A 7,279-nucleotide genomic window follows, 5' to 3' on the forward strand; every position below is an offset into this window, starting at 1 on the left:
TCACTGAAATCACTCACACTAAACATTGTCACTGGGGATCATCGAGTGCCATTAAATATTGCCAACCGGCTGGACATGAGAGCTGCAAACCTACGCCTGTCAGAGCATGTGGCACGTTCCTCCAGCCTACTTAGGACTGAAGGAATGGCTTGATTGCTTAGCTCAACAAAGCGTTTTAACTCCGCAGCGCTGAGCACCTCGTCCCTGCAGCGTTGGCGGAATTTTGCCCTATGTGTTGCCTGGCTCTGCCGCGAGTCCCTGTCCATCTTCGCCAAGCAGAGTAACATCTTTCGAATTGCAACGACCTTAGCTTGCATACCATCTGGCCGGAACTGAATAAGATATTTGAGGAAAACTCTAACATCGGCTCGGTACATTTTTAACGTGGATGGTGCCAAACCACGGCCGTCACATTGAGCATACCAATCAGACACACGTCTGTAGTCATCTAGAAAAGACAGTCCTTCATCGGCCTTTCCCTCCGACATAATGTAGAGGAATTGCCGTACTCGGGACATACTGGTGCGACTATTGTCAATGCGTTTAACTGAAGGGTGTATACCCACAATATAGTTTTCATACTCAGTCAATATTGCATTACTCCAAACCTGAATTTGGGACGGCACAACGCCGTCTTCATCACTCTTGCTCTCAGTGGAAGTCACCAAGACGCAGCCTTGCTCCCTCGGTTCCGAGCACAGTTCACTACCGACTTGACTGGTTGGCTGCACCGCTGCCGAAGAACCTGCCGTCTCATCCCCCTCGTCCACCGGCTGCTGCTCACCCTGGGACACCAGCTGCTGCACACCCTCGTCCACCAGCTGCTGCTCCACGGACAACTCACTTTCTGAACACTGCCAAATCGCAGGGTCCTCCGGCCGCGGTTCAAGCACTGATTCGGCCCGCCTTCTCTCAGTCGAAATCCGGCTAAATTGCATAGCATTCGTCCATTCCATTGTACCGAACTTAAGTGCATGTACACACTTCAAATGTCGATCTAGCCGCACTAGATTCTGTTTACAACAAAGTCCACAGTCGCGTATTGGTCTGCTACTCATAGCTTCTCTCTCCTGTCTTCCTCCGTGTCTCTTTGTTTGTTCCACAAAACACCTAACCCTAACCCCACCCCTAACTCTAACGCATATTACATTACATTTACATTTACATTTAAGTCATTTAGCAGACGCTCTTATCCAGAGCGACTTACAAATTGGTGCTTTCACCTTATGACATCCAGTGGAACAGCCACTTTACAATAGTGCATCTAGGTCTTTTAAGGGGGGTGAGAAGGATTACTTTATCCTATCCTAGGTATTCCTTAAAGAGGTGGGGTTTCAGGTGTCTCCGGAAGGTGGTGATTGACTCCGCTGTCCTGGCGTCGTGAGGGAGTTTGTTCCACCATTGGGGGCCAGAGCAGCGAACAGTTTTGACTGGGCTGAGCGGGAACTGTACTTCCTCAGTGGTAGGGAGGCGAGCAGGCCAGAGGTGGATGAACGCAGTGCCCTTGTTTGGGTGTAGGGCCTGATCAGAGCCTGGAGGTACTGAGGTGCCGTTCCCCTCACAGCTCCGTAGGCAAGCACCATGGTCTTGTAGCGGATGCGAGCTTCAACTGGAAGCCAGTGGAGAGAGCGGAGGAGCGGGGTGACGTGAGAGAACTTGGGAAGGTTGAACACCAGACGGGCTGCGGCGTTCTGGATGAGTTGTAGGGGTTTAATGGCACAGGCAGGGAGCCCAGCCAACAGCGAGTTGCAGTAATCCAGACGGGAGATGACAAGTGCCTGGATTAGGACCTGCGCCGCTTCCTGTGTGAGGCAGGGTCGTACTCTGCGGATGTTGTAGAGCATGAACCTACAGGAACGGGCCACCGCCTTGATGTTATTTGAGAACGACAGGGTGTTGTCCAGGATCACGCCAAGGTTCTTAGCGCTCTGGGACGAGGACACAATGGAGTTGTCAACCGTGATGGCGAGATCATGGAACGGGCAGTCCTTCCCGGGAGGAAGAGCAGCTCCGTCTTGCCGAGGTTCAGCTTGAGGTGATGATCCGTCATCCACACTGATATGTCTGCCAGACAAGCAGAGATGCGATTCGTCACCTGGTCGTCAGAAGGGGGAAAGGAGAAGATTAATTGTGTGTCGTCTGCATAGCAATGATAGGAGAGACGATGTGAGGTTATGACAGAGCCAAGTGACTTGGTGTATAGCGAGAATAGGAGAGGGCCTAGAACAGAGCCCTGGGGGACACCAGTGGTGAGAGCACGTGGTGAGGAGACGGATTCTCGCCACGCCACCTGGTAGGAGCGACCTGTCAGGTAGGACGCAATCCAAGCGTGGGCCGCGCCGGAGATGCCCAACTCGGAGAGGGTGGAGAGGAGGATCTGATGGTTCACAGTATCGAAGGCAGCCGATAGGTCTAGAAGGATGAGAGCAGAGGAGAGAGAGTTAGCTTTAGCAGTGCGGAGCGCCTCCGTGATACAGAGAAGAGCAGTCTCAGTTGAATGACTAGTCTTGAAACCTGACAGATTTGGATCAAGAAGGTCATTCTGAGAGAGATAGCGGGAGAGCTGGCCAAGGACGGCACGTTCAAGAGTTTTGGAGAGAAAAGAAAGAAGGGATACTGGTCTGTAGTTGTTGACATCGGAGGGATCGAGTGTAGGTTTTTTCAGAAGGGGCGCAACTCTCGCTCTCTTGAAGACGGGAGGGACGTAGCCAGCGGTCAGGGATGAGTTGATGAGCGAGGTGAGGTAAGGGAGAAGGTCACCGGAGATGGTCTGGAGAAGAGGGAGGGGATAGGGTCAAGCGGGCAGGTTGTTGGGCGGCCGGCCGTCACAAGACGCGAGATGTCATCTGGAGAGAGAGGGGAGAAAGAGGTCAGAGCACAGGGTAGGGCAGTGTGAGCAGAACCAGCGGTGTCGTTTGACTTAGCAAACGATGATCGGATGTCGTCGACCTTCTTTTCAAAATGGTTGACGAAGTCATCTGCAGAGAGGGAGGAGGGGGAGGGGGAGGACGATTCAAGAGGGAGGAGAAGGTGGCAAAGAGCTTCCTAGGGTTAGAGGCAGATGCTTGGAATTTAGAGTGGTAGAAAGTGGCTTTAGCAGCAGAGACAGAGGAGGAAAATGTAGAGAGGAGGGAGTGAAAGGATGCCAGGTCCGCAGGGAGGCGAGTTTTCCTCCATTTCCGCTCGGCTGCCCGGAGCCCTGTTCTGTGAGCTCGCAATGAGTCGTCGAGCCACGGAGCGGGAGGGGAGGACCGAGCCGGCCTGGAGGATAGGGGACATAGAGAGTCAAAGGATGCAGAAAGAGAGGAGGGTTGAGGAGGCAGAATCAGGAGATAGGTTGGAGAAGGTTTGAGCAGAGGGAAGAGATGATAGGATGGAAGAGGAGAGAGTAGCGGGGAGAGAGAGCGAAATTTGGGACGGCGCGATACCATCCGAGTAGGGGCAGTGTGGGAAGTGTTGGATGAGAGCGAGAGGGAAAAGGATACAAGGTAGTGGTCGGAGACTTGGAGGGGAGTTGCAATGAGGTTAGTGGAGGAACAGCATCTAGTAAAGATGAGGTCGAGCGTATTGCCTGCCTTGTGAGTAGGGGGAAGGTGAGAGGGTGAGGTCAAAAGAGGAGAGGAGTGGAAAGAAGGAGGCAGAGAGGAATGAGTCAAAGGTAGACGTGGGGAGGTTAAAGTCGCCCAGAACTGTGAGAGGTGAGCCGTCCTCAGGAAAGGAGCTTATCAAGGCATCAAGCTCATTGATGAACTCTCCGAGGAACCTGGAGGGCGATAAATGATAAGGATGTTAAGCTTGAAAGGGCTGGTAACTGTGACAGCATGGAATTCAAAGGAGGCGATAGACAGATGGGTAAGGGGAGAAAGAGAGAATGACCACTTGGGAGAGATGAGGATCCCGGTGCCACCACCCCGCTGACCAGAAGCTCTCGGGGTGTGCGAGAGCACGTGGGCGGACGAAGAGAGAGCAGTAGGAGTAGCGGTGTTGTCTGTGGTGATCCATGTTTCCGTCAGAGCCAAGAAGTCGAGGGACTGGAGGGAGGCATAGGCTGAGATGAACTCTGCCTTGTTGGCCGCAGATCGGCAGTTCCAGAGGCTACCGGAGACCTGGAACTCCACGTGGGTCGTGCGCGCTGGGACCACCAGATTAGGGTGGCCGCGGCCATGCGGTGTGGAGCGTTTGTATGGTCTGTGCAGAGAGGAGAGAACAGGGATAGACAGACACATAGTTGACAGGCTAGAGAAGAGGCTACGCTAATGCAGAGGAGATTGGAATGACAAGTGGACTACACGTCTCGAATGTTCAGAAAGTTAAGCTTACGTAGCAAGAATCTAATTGACTAAAATGATTAAAATGATACAGTACTGCTGAGGTAGGCTACCACTAATGCCACCACTAACCCTAATCCTAACTCTAACCATAACCATAAGCCCACCCCTAACCCCACCACTAACCCTAACCCCACCACTAACCCTAATCCCCAACCACCACTAACCTAAACCTAACCATAACCCCACCACCACTATCCCTAACCCCACCACTAACCTTAACTCTAACCTAACCATAACCCCACCCTTAACCCCACTCTTAACCCCACCACTAACCCTAACCCCACCACTAACCTTAACTCTAACCCTAACCATAACCCCACCCTTAACCCCACCCCTAATCCTAATCATAACCCTACCCCTAACCTTACCCCTCCTAGAACAACCAATTTGAAAATTGACCCCCTCGGAACCACAATCTTCTTTCCTCCTCTCATTCCCTTCCGAACAGCAGACAATACTCATCATCCTAGTTACTACATTCTCATATAGGATCAGACCTTTACATCAGGCGTTCAAACACCATTTTTCCATCACCCAACAGGCACAAACACCCCTCCAGCCGTATAGAATAATCTCAGCATTTAGGAGGAATAAGAGCCTCAAAGACATCCTCCTCCAAGCTAAATACAGTACCAAGGCCCCACAACCACCCAAACCCTACACGGCCCACTTCAGACCAAGACAATTAATTTCAAACTCATACAGCAAGACCTCCACACCAGTTTTAGACTCCATTTCACTATACACTCCAAATGTCATATATATAATCACTTGCACATTTAGCAAAAAAACACTACATTGGGGAAACCCAGTATACAATAGAAAATAGACTTAAACAACATCTATACAATATCAAACGGGCCCATTTACACAGAACTAGTGACTCATTTCCAGGATCACCGCATCACTTACCTCTATATCAGGATTACAGTCGTGTTCTGGGTGGACCAGTGGGCGGTGAAAAGCAGTGGAACGTAGGTGGATAAGAGACCTACAAACAATTACACCTAGCGGTCTGAATGAGCGTTTTTAACTGGTAAGATAGGATCAATTACACCTAGCGGTCTGAATGAGTGTTTTTAACTGGTAAGATAGGATCAATTACACCTAGCGGTCTGAATGGGTGTTTTTAACTGGTACGATATGATCAATTACACCTAACGGTCTGAATGAGTGTTTTTAACTGGTACGATAGGATCAATTGAAGTACATAGCACTTGTTTACAGGGTTCTCAAGGAGTTGGAAGAAGGAGGCACCATAAAACAATAAACACAATAAATGAAGTTTGTGGCTTTTATTATATTTAACAGATGCTTATTTATACTAGTTTTATTCCTTTCGTTTTTATGTTTTTCAATTTGTTTTAACAACTCAGCACTTGATCTTATAGCACTTTTATAGATATATGGGCTTTAACTGTGTTGGTTTATGTACTAATAAAGCATCTCTCCCTTGACCCCTTGTATATTTTAGCATCTTAGACCCTTCATGGTCCTAGATAACATTAAACCAACCCTAACCCAACCCCAACCCCAACCCAACCCTAACCCAACCCTAGATAACCACTCAGACTATCATTGTTAGAAGCAATATGAACCTACTTACGTTTGTTAAGGTTTTTAGGAGTCAGTCTGAATGTATTCAGATTGGAGGGGAACACAACAATAGACCTGTGCATCACAAGACAAATCAGTCTCTTTTAACCCTACTCAAATACAAAACCTAACCCTAAACCAACCCTAACCCAACCCAACCCCAACCCTAACCCAACCCTAAACCAACCCTAACCCAACCCAACCCAACAACACTTACCCTACCCTAAACCAACCCTAACCCAACCCTAACCCAACCCTAAACCAACCCTAACCCAACACTTACCCTAACCCAACCCTAAACCAACCCTAACCCAACCTTAACCCAACACTTACCCTAACCCAACTCTAAACCAACCCTAACCCAACCCTAACCCAACACTTACCCTAACCCAATCCTAAACCAACCCTAACCCAACCCAATCCTAACCCAACACTTACCTAAACCAACCCTAAAACAACCCTAACCCAACCCAACCCTAACCCAACACTTACCCTAACCCAATCCTAAACCAACCCTAACCCAACCCAATCCTAACCCAACACTTACCCTAAACCAACCCTAAACCAACCCTAACCCAACCCAACCCTAACCCAACACTTACCCTAACCCAACCCTAAACCAACCCTAACCCAACCTTAACCCAACCCAACCCTAACCCAACCTTAAACCAACCCTAACCCAACCAAACCCTAACCCCAACCCTAACCCAACACTAACCCAACCCCAACCCTAACCCTAACACAACCCTAACCCTAACCCAACCCTAACCCAACCCTAACCCATCCCTAACCGCACCCTAACCCAACCCAACCCAACCCTAACCCAACTCAACCCAGACCCTAACCCAACCACAACCCCAACCCCAACCCTAACCTAACCCTAACCCAACCCTAACCCAACCCTACCCTACCCTAACCCTAACCCTAACCCATCCCTAACCCAACTCAACCCTAACCCAACCCAACCCTAGCTCCAAGCAGCAGCACTGTAGCAATGACTTATACCAAGTTGTTTGAGTGAATTTAACAATAGGAGAGGGGGATATATATAATATAGCCTACTATATTTAATACGCTATAAACTATTGTTTTTTAACAGTTTTGCTAATTAATTTTAATTAACTTAATTATGACACACCCCTCTCTATTGTCATTGGTTGCACTAATTGCACTGTTTGTCTACATAACCTGGTTCAAGTATTCATGACATCACCCTGAAGACACAGTGATGCTGAAACGTTGGTAAAAACCCAATAAATTACTGGGAGTTTATATATGGAGTTTATATATGGAGTTTATACATGGAGTTTATATATGGAGTTTATACATGGAGTTTATATATGGAGTTTATA

The sequence above is a fragment of the Oncorhynchus nerka genome, unplaced genomic scaffold, assembly GCF_034236695.1.
Source record: "Oncorhynchus nerka isolate Pitt River unplaced genomic scaffold, Oner_Uvic_2.0 unplaced_scaffold_1175, whole genome shotgun sequence".
NCBI classification, from domain to species: domain Eukaryota; kingdom Metazoa; phylum Chordata; class Actinopteri; order Salmoniformes; family Salmonidae; genus Oncorhynchus; species Oncorhynchus nerka.